Source organism: Salmo trutta, chromosome 15, assembly GCF_901001165.1.
Source record: "Salmo trutta chromosome 15, fSalTru1.1, whole genome shotgun sequence".
In the NCBI taxonomy this organism is placed as follows: Eukaryota; Metazoa; Chordata; class Actinopteri; order Salmoniformes; family Salmonidae; genus Salmo; species Salmo trutta.
This window is the reverse complement of record NC_042971.1, coordinates 5,807,150-5,822,421: the sequence shown is the minus strand read 5'-3', so window position 1 is coordinate 5,822,421 and position 15,272 is coordinate 5,807,150.

Sequence of the window (15,272 nt, the reverse complement as noted above, 5' to 3'; positions counted from 1 at the left end):
CTGTTTCTGTCTGTCTGTGTCTCTGTCTCACTGTCTCTGTGTCTGTGTGTGTGTCTCTCTGTCTGTCTCTCTGTTTGTGTGTCTGTCTGTCTGTCTGTCTGTCTGTCTGTCTGTCTGTCTGTCTGTCTCTTTGCCTGTCTCTCTGCCTGGCTCTCTGTCTGTCTGTGTCTGTCTCTGTCTAAGTGTCTTTCGCTGTCTGTCTGTCTGTCTGTCTGTCTGTCTGTCTGTCTGTCTGTCTGTCTGTCTGTCCCTGTGTGTGTCTGTCTCTGTGTCTGTCTCTGTCTGTCTGTCCTTGTGTGTGTCTGTCTCTGTCTGTCTGTCTGTCTGTCTGTCTGTCTGTCTTTCTCTGTCTGTGTCTTTCACTGTCTGTCTCTGTCTGTCTGTGTCTCTGTCTCACTGTCTCTGTGTCTGTGTGTGTCTCTCTCTGTCTCTCTGTCGCTGTGTCTGTCTCTCTCTCTGTCTCTGTCTCTCTGTCTCTCTGTCTCTGTCTGTCTCTCTGTCTGTGTGTCTGTCTGTCTCTGTGTCTGTGTCTGTCTGTCTCTGTGTCTGTCTGTGTCTGTCTGTGTCTGTCTGTGTCTGTCTCTGTCTGTCTCGTTGTCTGTTTCTCTGCCTGCCTGTCTGTCTCTGTCTTTCTGTGTCTGTTTGTGTCTGTCTCTGTGTCTTTTGCTGTCTGTCTGTGTGTCTTGCTCTGTCTGTGTGTCTGTCTGTCTGACTCACTGTCTCTGTGTCTGTCTGTGTGTGTCTCTGTCTCTCTGTGTCTGTCTCTGTCTGTGTGTCTGTTTCTGTCTGTGTGTATGTCTGTGTCTGTATGTCTCTGTGTCTGTCTCTGTCTGTCTGTCTCTGTCTGTGTGTCTTTCTCTGTCTGTGTGTCTTTCACTGTCTGTCTCTGTCTGTCTGTGTCTCTGTCTCACTGTCTCTGTGTCTGTGTGTCTCTCTCTCTGTCTCTGTGTCTGTCTCTCTCTCTGTCTCTGTCTGTCTCTCTGTCTGTGTGTCTGTTTCTGTGTGTCTGTCTGTCTTTGTATCTGTCTTTGTGTCTGTCTGTCTCTGTCTGTCTGTCTGTGTCTCTCTGTCTTTCTAATTTCTGTCTGTCTCTGTCTGTTTGTCTGTCTCTGTCCGCCTGTCTATCTGTCTCTGTGTCTGTCTGTGTGTCTGTCTCTGTCTCTCTGTCTGTGTGTCTGTGTCTGTCTCTGTGTCTCTCTGTGTCTCTCTGTCTCTGTGTCTCTCTGTATCTGTGTCTCTCTGTCTCTGTCTGTCTCTATGTCTGTGTGTCTCTGTGTCTCTGTGTCTCTGTGTCTGTCTGTCTGTCTGTCTGTCTGTCTGTCTGTCTGTCTGTCTGTCTGTCTGTCTGTCTGTCTGTCTGTCTGTCTCTGTGTCTGTCTCTGTGTCTGTCTCTGTGTCTGTCTGTGTGTCTTTCGCTGTCTGTGTGTCTGTCTGTCTCACTGTCTCTGTGTCTGTCTGTCTGTGTGTGTCTCTCTGTCTATCTGTGTCTGTTTTTGTCTGTGTGTCTGTTTCTGTCTGTGTGTCTGTTTCAGTCTGTGTGTCTGTATGTGTCTGTCTGTGTCTCTGTCTCACTGTCTCTGTGTCTGTGTGTGTCTCTCTGTCTCTCCGTCTGTGTGTCTGTTTCTGTCTGTCTGTCTGTCTGTCTGTCTGTCTGTCTGTCTGTCTGTCTGTCTGTCTGTCTGTCTGCCTGTCTGTCTCTCTGCCTGCCTGCCTGTCTCTCTGTCTCTTTGTCTGTCTCTCTGTCTGTCTGTGTCTGTCTCTGTCTAAGTGTCTTTCGCTGTCTGTGTGTCTGTCTGTCTCACTGTCTCTGTGTCTGTCTATCTGTGTCTGTTTCTGTCTGTGTGTCTGTTTCTGTCTGTGTGTCTGTTTCAGTCTGTGTGTCTGTATGTGTCTGTCTGTGTCTCTGTCTCACTGTCTCTGTGTCTGTGTGTGTCTCTCTGTCTGTCTCTCTGTCTGTCTGTCTGTCTGTGTGTCTGTTTCTGTCTGTCTGTCTCTGTCTGTCTGTCTGTCTGTCTGTCTCTGTCTTTCTGATTTCTGCCTCTGTCTGTCTCTGTCTGTCTGTCTGTCTGTCTGTCTGTCTGTCTGTCTGTCTGTCTGTCTGTCTGTCTGTCTGTCTGTCTGATCCAGAGCTCTTCATATGTTTCCCATCTGAGCTCAGAGTAGATGAGAGATGTAATGTTTGTCTCTGTTGTGTTGAAGTCCAATCAAGCAGGAGAGACCAGCCTCCCCTGTACCCAGCTGTGTGTCCATGAAGAGTGACTGGTCTATGAATCCTCCTATAGACTTTAGAAAGAGAGACTTTTCTACTGAACAAAGGTAAGAAGAACTCATGGGTCATGGTCAGTGAGTTAAACAACACTGTCTCTAGTCATTTCTCCTCTCCCATTTTCACATTTCTTTTGTTGTTTTCATAATCCATAGGCTTTTCCTTTTGTCCATTTATATAGTCCTAAAACAATATTAAACACAACATTCCCTCTGTGTGTGTGAATGTGTGTGTGTGTGTGTGTGTGTGTGTGTGTGTGTGTGTGTGTGTGTGTGTGTGTGTGTGTGTGTGTGTGTGTGTGTGTGTGTGTGTGTGCTCTCCCTGGATGAGGAGATGTAATCTCTATCCTGATTGCCTAGTCACTTTTACCCCTACCTACATGTACATATTACCTCAACTACCTGGTACCCCTGCACATTGACTCAGTACTGGTACTCCTTATAGTCTCATTATAACCTCAACTACCTGGTACCCCTGCACATTGACTCAGTACTGGTACTCCTTATAGTCTCATTATTACCTCAACTACCTGGTACCCCTGCACATTGACTCAGTACTGGTACTCCTTATAGTCTCATTATTACCTCAACTACCTGGTACCCCTGCACATTGACTCAGTACTGGTACTCCTTATAGTCTCATTATTACCTCAACTACCTGGTACCCCTGCACATTGACTCAGTACTGGTACTCCTTATAGCCTCATTATTACCTCAACTACCTGGTACCCCTGCACATTGACTCAGTACTGGTACTCCTTATAGTCTCATTATTACCTCAACTACCTGGTACCCCTGCACATTGACTCAGTACTGGTTCTCCTTATAGTCTCATTATTACCTCAACTACCTGGTACCCCTGCACATTGACTCAGTACTGGTACTCCTTATAGCCTCATTATTACCTCAACTACCTGGTACCCCTGCACATTGACTCAGTACTGGTACTCCTTATAGTCTCATTATTACCTCAACTACCTGGTACCCCTGCACATTGACTCAGTACTGGTACTCCTTATAGTCTCATTATTACCTCAACTACCTGGTACCCCTGCACATTGACTCAGTACTGGTTCTCCTTATAGTCTCATTATTACCTCAACTACCTGGTACCCCTGCACATTGACTCAGTACTGGTACTCCTTATAGTCTCATTATTACCTCAACTACCTGGTACCCCTGCACATTGACTCAGTACTGGTACTCCTTATAGTCTCATTATTACCTCAACTACCTGGTACCCCTGCACATTGACTCAGTACTGGTACTCCTTATAGTCTCATTATTACCTCAACTACCTGGTACCCCTGCACATTGACTCAGTACTGGTTCTCCTCATAGTCTCATTATTACCTCAACTACCTGGTACCCCTGCACATTGATTCAGTACTGGTACTCCTCATAGTCTCATTATTACCTCAACTACCTGGTACCCCTGCACATTGACTCAGTACTGGTACTCCTTATAGTCTCATTATTACCTCAACTACCTGGTACCCCTGCACATTGACTCAGTGCTGGTACTCCTTGTAGTCTCATTATTACCTCAACTACCTGGTACCCCTGCACATTGACTCAGTACTGGTACTCCTTATAGTCTCATTATTACCTCAACTACCTGGTACCCCTGCACATTGACTCAGTACTGGTACTCCTTATAGTCTCATTATTACCTCAACTACCTGGTACCCCTGCACATTGACTCAGTACTGGTACTCCTTATAGCCTCATTATTACCTCAACTACCTGGTACCCCTGCACATTGACTCAGTAATGGTACTCCTTATAGTCTCATTATTACCCCAACTACCTGGTACCCCTGCACATTGACTCAGTACTGGTACTCCTTATAGTCTCATTATTACCCCAACTACCTGGTACCCCTGCACATTGACTCAGTACTGGTACTCCTTATAGTCTCATTATTACCTCAACTACCTGGTACCCCTGGACATTGACTCAGTACTGGTACTCCTTATAGCCTCATTATTACCTCAACTACCTGGTACCCCTGCACATTGACTCAGTACTGGTACTCCTTATAGTCTCATTATTACCTCAACTACCTGGTACCCCTGCACATTGACTCAGTACTGGTACTCCTTATAGTCTCATTATTACCTCAACTACCTGGTACCCCTGCACATTGACTCAGTACTGGTACTCCTTATAGTCTCATTATTACCTCAACTACCTGGTACCCCTGCACATTGACTCAGTACTGGTACTCCTTATAGTCTTATTATTACCTCAACTACCTGGTACCCCTGCACATTGACTCAGTACTGGTACTCCTTATAGTCTCATTATTACCTCAACTACCTGGTACCCCTGCACATTGACTCAGTACTGGTACTCCTTATAGTCTCATTATTACCTCAACTACCTGGTACCCCTGCACATTGACTCAGTACTGGTTCTCCTTATAGTCTCATTATTACCTCAACTACCTGGTACCCCTGCACATTGACTCAGTACTGGTACTCCTTATAGTCTCATTATTACCTCAACTACCTGGTACCCCTGCACATTGACTCAGTACTGGTACTCCTTATAGTCTCATTATTACCTCAACTACCTGGTACCCCTGCACATTGACTCAGTACTGGTACTCCGTATAGCCTGATCTCTGAGAGTGAGACAGAAATATACTATTACTGTGTAAAACCTAGCAGTACTACTGATTTCTCTGAGAGTGAGGCAGATATATATTATTACTGTGTACAACCTAGCAGTACTACTGATTTCTCTGAGAGGCAGATATATATTATTACTGTGTTAAACCTAGCAGTACTACTGATTTCTCTGAGAGACAGATATATATTATTACTGTATTAAACCTAGTAGTACTACTGATTTCTCTGAGAGGCAGATATATATTATTACTGTGTTAAACCTAGCAGTACTACTGATTTCTCTGAGAGTGAGGCAGATATATATTATTACTGTATTAAACCTAGCAGTACTACTGATTTCTCTGCGAGGCAGATATATATTATTACTGTATAAAACCTAGCAGTACTACTGATTTCTCTGAGAGGCAGATATATATTATTACTGTGTAAAACCTAGCAGTACTACTGATTTCTCTGAGAATGAGGCAGATATATATTATTACTGTGTAAAACCTAGCAGTACTACTGATTTCTCTGAGAGTGAGGCAGATATATATTATTACTGTGTAAAACCTAGCAGTACTACTGATTTTCTCTGAGAGGCAGATATATATTATTACTGTGTTAAACCTAGCAGTACTACTGATTTCTCTGAGAATGAGGCAGATATATATTATTACTGTGTAAAACCTAGCAGTACTACTGATTTCTCTGAGAGTGAGGCAGATATATATTATTACTGTGTAAAACCTAGCAGTACTACTGATTTTCTCTGAGAGGCAGATATATATTATTACTGTGTTAAACCTAGCAGTACTACTGATTTCTCTGAGAGGCAGATATATATTATTACTGTATTAAACCTAGCAGTACTACTGATTTCTCTGAGAGGCAGATATATATTATTACTGTATTAAACCTAGCAGTACTACTGATTTCTCTGAGAGTGAGACAGATATATGTTATTACTGTGTTAAACCTAGCAGTACTACTGATTTCTCTGAGAGTGAGACAGATATTATTACTGTGTTAAACCTAGCAGTACTACTGATTTCTCTGAGAGTGAGGTAGATATATATTATTACTGTGTTAAACCTAGCAGTACTACTGATTTCTCTGAGAGTGAGGCAGATATATATTATTACTGTGTTAAATCCTAGCAGTACTACTGATTTCTCTGAGAGACAGATATATATTATTACTGTATTAAACCTAGCAGTACTACTGATTTCTCTGAGAGAGAGGCAGATATATATTATTACTATGTTAAACCTAGCAGTACTACTGATTTCTCTGAGAGGCAGATATATATTATTACTGTGTTAAACCTAACAGTACTACTGATTTCTCTGAGAGTGAGGCAGATATATATTATTACTGTATTAAACCTAGCAGTACTACTGATTTCTCTGAGAGTGAGGCAGATATATATTATTACTGTGTTAAACCTAGCAGTACTACTGATTTCTCTGAGAGTGAGGCAGATATTTAGTAGCATTTAGCAAAAAAAACATGATTATTTGTCTCTCTGAAATGAAACCATCAAGTGATAGATTTTAAACAAATACATGTCTGTCATTGAACAATCCCATGCCATGATTAGACAGTGAAAAAACACCCATCTCATTTATAATTTCATTAAACAATAAAATCTATGAAATCCTTCAATTGCTAATAATACCATTAGTCCTCCCAACAGTTAAAATGTTGTATTTTAATAAAAAAATATACAATAAATCGCGGAACAACTGCAAAATGCGAAGCACCATAGGCTGGTAACCACTGATCTAAAGCCTTTAGGATTTTCAACAACGCACTGTGGGGACACTGTGGGGGCACTGTGGGGACACTGTGGGGGCACTGTAGGGACACTGTGGGGACACTGTGGGGGCACTGTGGGGACACTGTGGGGGCACTGTAGGGACACTGTGGGGACACTGTGGGGGCACTGTGGGGACACTGTGGGGACACTGTGGGGGCACTGTGGGGGCACTGTGGGGACACTGTGGGGGCACTATGGGGACACTGTGGGGACACTGTGGGAACACTGTGGGGACACTGTGGGGGCACCGTGGGGACACTGTGGGGGCACTGTGGGGGCACTGTGGGGGCACTGTGGGGACACTGTGGGGGCACTGTGGGGGTACTGTGGTGGCACTGTGGGGACACTGTGGGGGCACTGTGGGGGCACTGTGGGGACAAGCATTGTCTCTTGGCATGTTTTATTTACTATATATGTTGTCTCTGACCTGGTATCAGTGACATGACATCATCATCTTTAGTCTAGATTAGACTAGAGACTGAAGGTCTGTTTCTGTTGTGTTGAAGCCCAGTCCATCAGGAGAGACCAGACTCACCCAGCTCTCTGTCCAGGAAGAGTGACGGGTCTATGGACGTTTTCTATGATTGTGAAGATGGAGACTTTTCTGCATTTACAGGGTAAGTAGTACTCATGGTACATACCAGATATGTATTCACAGAGCGACAGCAGTCTGTCCATGAAGACTCCCCTCTATGATACCGCCAATTACATGCACCAAGGGAGACATTTCTTCAATCACAGAGTAAGTACTCCTAGTATATACCAGGTATCTATTCACAGAGTAAATACTGATGGTATATACCAGGTATCTAATCACAGAGTAAATACTCATGGTATATACCAGGTATCTATTCACAGAGTAAATACTCCTGGTATATACCAGGTATCTATTCACAGAGTAAATACTCCTGGTATATACCAGGTATCTAATCACAGAGTAAATACTCATGGTATATACCAGGTATCTAATCACAGAGTAAATACTCCTGGTATTGATAGAAATAGCGTGTTTGTGTTCAAAATGTTTAACACAGGTTCTACAAATCCCAGGCCACAAAACAGACAAGGTTTTAAAAATCTAACTTTTAGTTTATATTCTGTTAATAACTCATACCCAAATAATGTTGCTGACAAGTCATTTACTCATATTTGTAGCCAGAGCATAAATTGGAGAAAAATACTTCAAAAACACAACCTCTAACTTGTATCTCAATCCGATCGTTTAAAAACGCTGCTATTTCCTCATAGAACATGATGTCATGTTGGCTCTTTGGCAGAGCTGACCAATCAGCGGTCTATTTATGATAATATTTGTAATGAACGTTATACGCCCACAGCATTGTTATTGGGGTATGCCCACACCATTCCCATTCAGCATACTGTCCGGACCTCTGGCAGTCTCTATGGGGGTGCCACAGGGTTCAATCCTCAGGCCGACTCTTTTCTCTGTATATATCAATGATGTCGCTCTTGCTGCTGGTGATTCTCTGATCCACCTCTATGCAGACGACACCATTCTGTATACCTATACTGCTCTTAAATACAAGTAAAACAAAATGCATGCTCTTCAAAACGTAGATTTTTCTATTGTGTTATTGACTGTACGTTTGCTAATCCCATGTGTAACTCTGTGTTGTTGTTTTTGTTGCACTGCTTTGCTTTATCTTGGCCAGGTTGCAGTTGTAAATGAGAACTTGTTCTCAACTGGCCTACCTGGTTAAATAAAGGTGAAATCAAATTAAAAATGTAAAACTTAATTACCATTTTTTAGAAGGAAAACTATTTCACTCTCTTTTTAATACATTTTAGGTCAGATTTCATAGAAATCTGGAAACACTGAACATTTACTTTAAGGGTTTATAGCTCAATCATCTGAGCTAGAGTTTATGAACACAGGACGTAAGACCAACACATAAACAGATTTAGTCCCAGATACAAATTAAATCAAATTGGTCACATACACATGGTTAGCAGATGTTATTTACAATGACAGCCTAGGAACAGTGGATTAACTGCCTTGTTCAGGGGCAGATTTTTACCTTGTCAGCTCAGGGATTCGATCTAGCAACCTTTGGTTACTGGCCCAACGCTCTAACCACGAGGTTACCTGCCGCCCCAGACATACATGGTATTACATGTTATACATAATTATTTTACATAAATCATTGCCAAAAGCACAAGACATACTGTTGCATGTAGGTCTATATTATTTGTGGATTGATTATATAGAAATATCAAAACATTATTTTTAACTGCTCCAAAGCAATTACATGTGGAGCAGGAACCACTGACTCGCTGCATTATTCTATAGTATTATCAAGACACCTGCTGTTAACTCTTAACTACTTAGGACAGCTCACGAGGTGTCCTAAATATCTGCTGACTAGGTGGGACTAGAGACTTCATGCATAGCTTTCATTTATACCCATATGTGTCAAATGTCTTTATTCTCAGTACTTATACGACCACTTTTCTACTCTGAGACGATTTGTGGACATGGGCCGAGATCTCAAAATATTGTTATAAAAAATGTAGAATGTTGGTTTTACATAATAATAAAAATGAATATTACTAATGTAACCCACTGTAAAGACTGGGTTTAGTCGATTGTGTTGCACTGTTCATGTCCGCGTTCTGGAACTGTCCGCGTCCACGTACAGAACCGTCCGCGTCCCCGTACGGTGTGGCGCCAAGCATATTGTCCGGTTACGCGCAGAGTTGGCTGAGGTGATCTTGGGGAATAACGATGGAGTTCTCTACAGTGTTGAAATGCCAAAGTTTATTGTTCAATTTGCTTTTTGATTTATGGTCAGGAACAGTATGAGTGTAGCCAGATCCTTTTCACTCTCTATCCTTGTTTCATTTTGTGGTTCATCGGATTCGTCATCGTCATCGAGACGAGGAACAGATGAACGACCTGCTAGCTAGCCAAGCTAGTTGGTACAGCTTGGTAAGCTAGCTAACTACTCTACCAGCAGCATCCTAGTTATCCTAGCTAGTCGGCACAGCTCGGTAAGCTATCTAGCTACTCTACCAGCAGCATCCTAGTTATCCTAGCTAGTCGGCACAGCTCGGTAAGCTAGCTAGCTACTCTACCAGCAGCATCCTAGTTATCACTACATCATCATCTGCATTTCTTGTGGACCGATGGAGCTCCCCGGTTGTTTCTTCCACCTGTTAAATCCCGTGGAGGGCTTCTCCCTCTCTCGTTGACGGAAGCTGGCTACCTCTGTCTGGTTCACCTCTCTTCACTAGATGGACGGTAACTTTAATGTTTAACCCCTCTGTGACCAAGGACCAAACTTTTGAATATCATTTTCGGGGTGCCTCAAGTAGGCTGGACACATTCCATTCTAAACAAAGCTTATTTTGTTGATAAAAACTAGTTCATTGTATCCGCCATGGAGCCCAGTTTCATAACACTATCTTATGTCTCTAGTTATGACGTAATCGCCAAAAAACAGACCTCATTTTAGGTCATCTTTCACCCTGCCAGCTCCTATTAGTTCTATTGAGCACCATGGTACCAACTCACCTTCGGAACATTCTATTCCCAGCTCATTGTTCTGCTTCTCTATTGTTATCAATGAGACATGCCTGCATTAATCGTTGAACACTGACCTCAGTTAACTTATTATTAGCAGGGTTACAGCTACTTAGTGAGCAAAGTCACTTTTTGTCTGTGTACACATTGTGATAATTCACATTCCAAGCAATGGCTGGTGCACAGCCATCAAACGTTAAACATTTTCTGGTCATGGTTAACCATATGTGTTTTCAGAAAAAGGTATACAACCTTTTTGTTCTCTTTCTCTTTGTGGCTGATTTAAACAGCTAGAAGACATTTTTAAATGAAGAAATAACACCTTTTTGACGACTTGTTGTTTCTAAATGGCTGCTGGGTAAATTGATATGGATCTAAATATTCTTTCGTAGGCATCGAATTGAGCGAATGCTCATTGAGTTGCAAACCAAATGGACAGGTCTAGCTCATTGATTTGTAGATCTGACTCAGTTGCTACTTCAGATTATGAGCCTAGCAAGTGTCCCGAATGAGTTATGTTTATTTTTTATTTTATTTCACCTTTATTTAACCAGGTAGGATAGTTGAGAACATGTTCTCATTTACAACTGCGACCTGGCCAAGATAAAGCATAGCAATTCGACACACACAGCAACACAGAGTTACACATGGAATAAACAAAACATACAGTCAATAATACAGTACAAAAAAAGAAAAGAAAAAGTATATTTACAGTGAGTGCAAATGAGGTAGGATAAGGGAGTTAAGGCAATAAATAGGCCATGGTGGTGAAGTAATTACAATATAGCAATTAAACACTGGAATGGAAGGTGTGCAGAGGAGGAATGTGCAAGTAGAGATACTGGGGTGCAAAGGAGTAAGATAAATAAATAAATACAGTGTTGGGATGAGGTAGATAGATGGGCTGTTTACAGATGGGCTATAGTAGTACCCACAGAAGGCCACAGGGAGGCGCAAGAAAGCTATAAACCCAAACTGTTTTTTACCTCAAAAGCCCTAAACCTAACAATCAATCAAATATATTTCTAAAGCCCTTTTTACATCAGCAGGTTTCACAAAGTGCTATACAGAAACTCTAACCCAACGTATTACCTATTTTAGCCTTAACCATAACCCTATGTATAACCTATTTTAGCCTTAACCATAACCCTATGTATAACCTATTTTAGCCTTAACCATAACCCTATGTATAACCTATTTTAGCCTTAACCATAACCCTATGTATAACCTATTTTAGCCTTAACCATAACCCTATGTATAACCTATTTTAGCCTTAACCATAACCCTATGTATAACCTATTTTAGCCTTAACCCCTAACCCTAGGTATAACCTATTTTAGCCTTAACCCCTAACCCTAGGTATAACCTATTTTAGCCTTAACCCTAACCCTAGGTATAACCTATTTTAGCCTTAACCCTAACCCTAGGTATAACCTATTTTAGCCTTAACCCTAACCCTAGGTATAACCTATTTAGGTTAGCATCCCACCCGCGGGACACACTATTCAACAGCCAGTGAAATAGCAGGGCGCCAAATTCAAAACAACAAAAATCTCATAATTCAAATTTCTCAAACACACAACTATTATATCCCATTTTAAAGATACACTTCTCATTAATCCAACCACATTGTCCGATTTCAAAAAGGCTTTACGGCGAAAGCATAACATTAGATTATGTTAGGACAGCACCTAGACAAGAAAAACCACACAGCCATTTTCCAAGCAAGGAGAGGTGTCACAAAAAACAGAAATACAGCTAAAATGAATCACTAACCTTTGATGATCATCATCAGATGGCACTCATAGGACTTCATGTTACACAATACATGTATGTTTTGCTCGATAAAGTTCATATTTATATCCAAAAACCCCATTTTACATTAGCATGTAATGTTCAGAAATGTTTTGCCTCCCAAAACTTCCGGTGAATGAGCACATCAATTTACAGAAATACTCATCATAAACGTTGATAAAATATTCAACCGTTATTCAAAGAATTATAGATACACTTAATGCAACCGCTGTATCAGATTTCAAAAAAGCTTTACAGCGAAAGCACACTTTGCAATATTCTGATTACAGCACTCCGTCACAAAACCAAACCCGCCATTTTGTGGAGTCAACAAAACTCAGAAATATCATTATAAATATTCAGTTACCTTTGATCTTCATCGGAATGCACTCCCAGGAATTCCAGTTCCACAAAATAATGTTCAGTTGTTTCGATAAAGTCCATCCTTTATGTCCAAATACCTTTGCGCGTTCAGTCGAGCAATCCAAATCCACTATGCTCGCTTGAGTTCAAACGAAAAGTCAAAAAAGTTATATTACAGTTCGTATGAAACATGTCAAACGATGTATAGAATCAATCTTTAGGATGTTTTTATCATAAATCTTCCATAATATTCCAACCGGATGAATCCTTTGTCTTCAAAAAAGAAAAGGAACACAGCTAACTCTCACGAGAGCGCGCCACTGAGCTCATGTCATTTTCTCAGTCATCTGACTCCATATGCTCTTATTCTCTCCCCATTCACAGTAGAAGCCTGAAACAACGTTCTAAAGACTGTTGACATCTAGTGGAAGCCTTAGGAAGTGCAAAATGACCCCAGAGACACTGTATATTGGATAGGGAATCACTTGAAAAACTACAAACCTCAGATTTCCACACTCCCTGGTTGGATTTTTTCTCAGGTTTTTGCATGCCATATGAGTTCTGTTATACTCACAGACATCATTCAAACAGTTTTAGAAACTTCAGAGTGTTTTCTATGCAAATCTACTAATAATATGCATATTCTAGCTTCTGGGACTGAGTAGCAGACAGTTTACTCTGGGCACCTTCTTCATCCGGAAGTCAAAATACTGCCTCCTACCCAAAAGAGGTTAAATGCTTTTTCAGTCCTTCCTCTTGTGTTAGCAGTGTGGAAAGGGACAGAAAGAAGCGCACACAGGAGTTTTCCTGTGAGGTGGATCGGTGGTGTATCCAGCGAGAAAACTAGACTAATCTTCTGAAATGTCATTCGTGGTCTTATGCTGCCGTCTATTGCAATTATGTCGCAACTGCAGTAGTACTGAATAATGTGTAATTCCTTACTAAAGTAGTAATTACTCACAATTTCAAAATATAACATTTTCTAGTTCATTTTACCACTTACAACCATGAAATAACCCTTTATAGCATAACAAACAATGAAACTGACATCAACCCAAAACATCATACATTTAGTTAATTATATATAAAAAAAACTATTTAGATGGGAAACATTATCGACCAAAGTAACAGCCCTGTACAGTCGTGGCCAAAAGTTTTGAGAATGACACAAATATTAATTTTCACAAAGTCTGCTGCCTCAGTTTGTATGATGGCAATTTGCATATACTCCAGAATGTTATGAAGAGTGATCAGATGAATTGCAATTAATTGCAACTTCCCTCTTTGCCATGCAAATGAACTGAATTTCAAAAAAACATTTCCACTACATTTCAGCCCTGTCACAAAAGGATCAGCTGACATCATGTCAGTGATTCTCTCATTAACACAGGTGTGAGTGTTGACGAGGACAAGGCTGGAGATCACTCTGTAATGCTGATTGAGTTCGAATAACAGACTGGAAGCTTCAAAAGGAGGGTGGTGCTTGGAATCATTGTTCTTCCTCTGTCAACCATGGTTACCTGCAAGGAAACACTTGCCGTCATCATTGCTTTGCACAAAAAAGGGCTTCACAGGCAAGGATATTGCTGCCAGTAAGATTGCACATAAATCAATCATTTATCGGATCATCAAGAACTTCAAGGAGAGCGGTTCAATTGTTGTGAAGAAGGCTTCAGGGCGCCCAAGAAAGTCCAGCGAGCGCCAGGACTGTCTCCTAAAGTTGATTCAGCTGCGGGATCGGGGCACCACCAGCACAGAGCTTGCTCAGGAATGGCAGCAGGCAGGTGCGAGTGCATCTGCACGCACTGTGAGGCGAAGACTTTTGGAGGGTGGCCTGCTGTCAAAAAGGGCAGCAAAGAAGCCACTTCTCTCCAGGAAAACATCAGGGACAGACTGATATTCGGCAAAAGGTACAGGGATTGGACTGCTGAAGACTGGAGTAAAGTCATTTTCTCTGATGAATCCCCTTTCCGATTGTTTGGGGCATCTGGAAAAAAAGCTTGTCCGGAGAAGACAAGGTGAGCGCTACCATCAGTCCTGTGTCATGCCACCAGTAAAGCAATAAAGAATGGTACCAACACATCCTCTGAGAGCAACTTCTCCCAACCATCCAGGAACAGTTTGGTGACAAACAATGTCTTTTCCAGCATGATGGAGCACCTTGCCATAAGGCAAAAGTGATAAATAACTAAGTGGCTCGGGGAACAAAACATTAATATTTTGGGTCCATGGCCAGGAAACTCCCCAGACCTTAATCCCATTGAGAACTTGTGGTCAATCCTCAAGAGGCAGGTGGACAATCAAAAACCCACAAATTCTGACAAACTCCAAGCATTGATTATGCAAGAATGAGCTGCCATCAGTCAGGATGTGGCCCAGAAGTTAATTGACAGCATGCCAGGGCGGATTGCAGAGGTCTTGAAAAAGAAGGGTCAACACTGCAAATATTGACTCTTTGCATCAACTTCAAGCCTTTGACACTTATGAAATGCTTGTAATTATACTTCAGTGTTCCATAGTAACATCTGACAAAAATATCTAAAGACACTGAAGCAGCAAACTTTGTGGAAATTAATATTTGTGTCATTCTCAAAACTTTTGGCCACAACTGTAGACAAAGAAGAGTTCTCCAGTAGGTACCAAAACATTCAAAGGACATTTTCTCAAGAGTGAGGTTACAAGTTTATTATCTTTCAAAGCAGAATGACTTTCCCATTGTTTCTCAACTGTAATGTGTGATATACCATTTTCTAGCTCTCAGTCTCTCCAATGTAAAAAACACAATTTCAACTGTTGCTACATTCATAAGACTGAATTGAGCCGGACGGTAACATTTGAGAGTGAGGCATATAGCATTTAGCAAAAAACA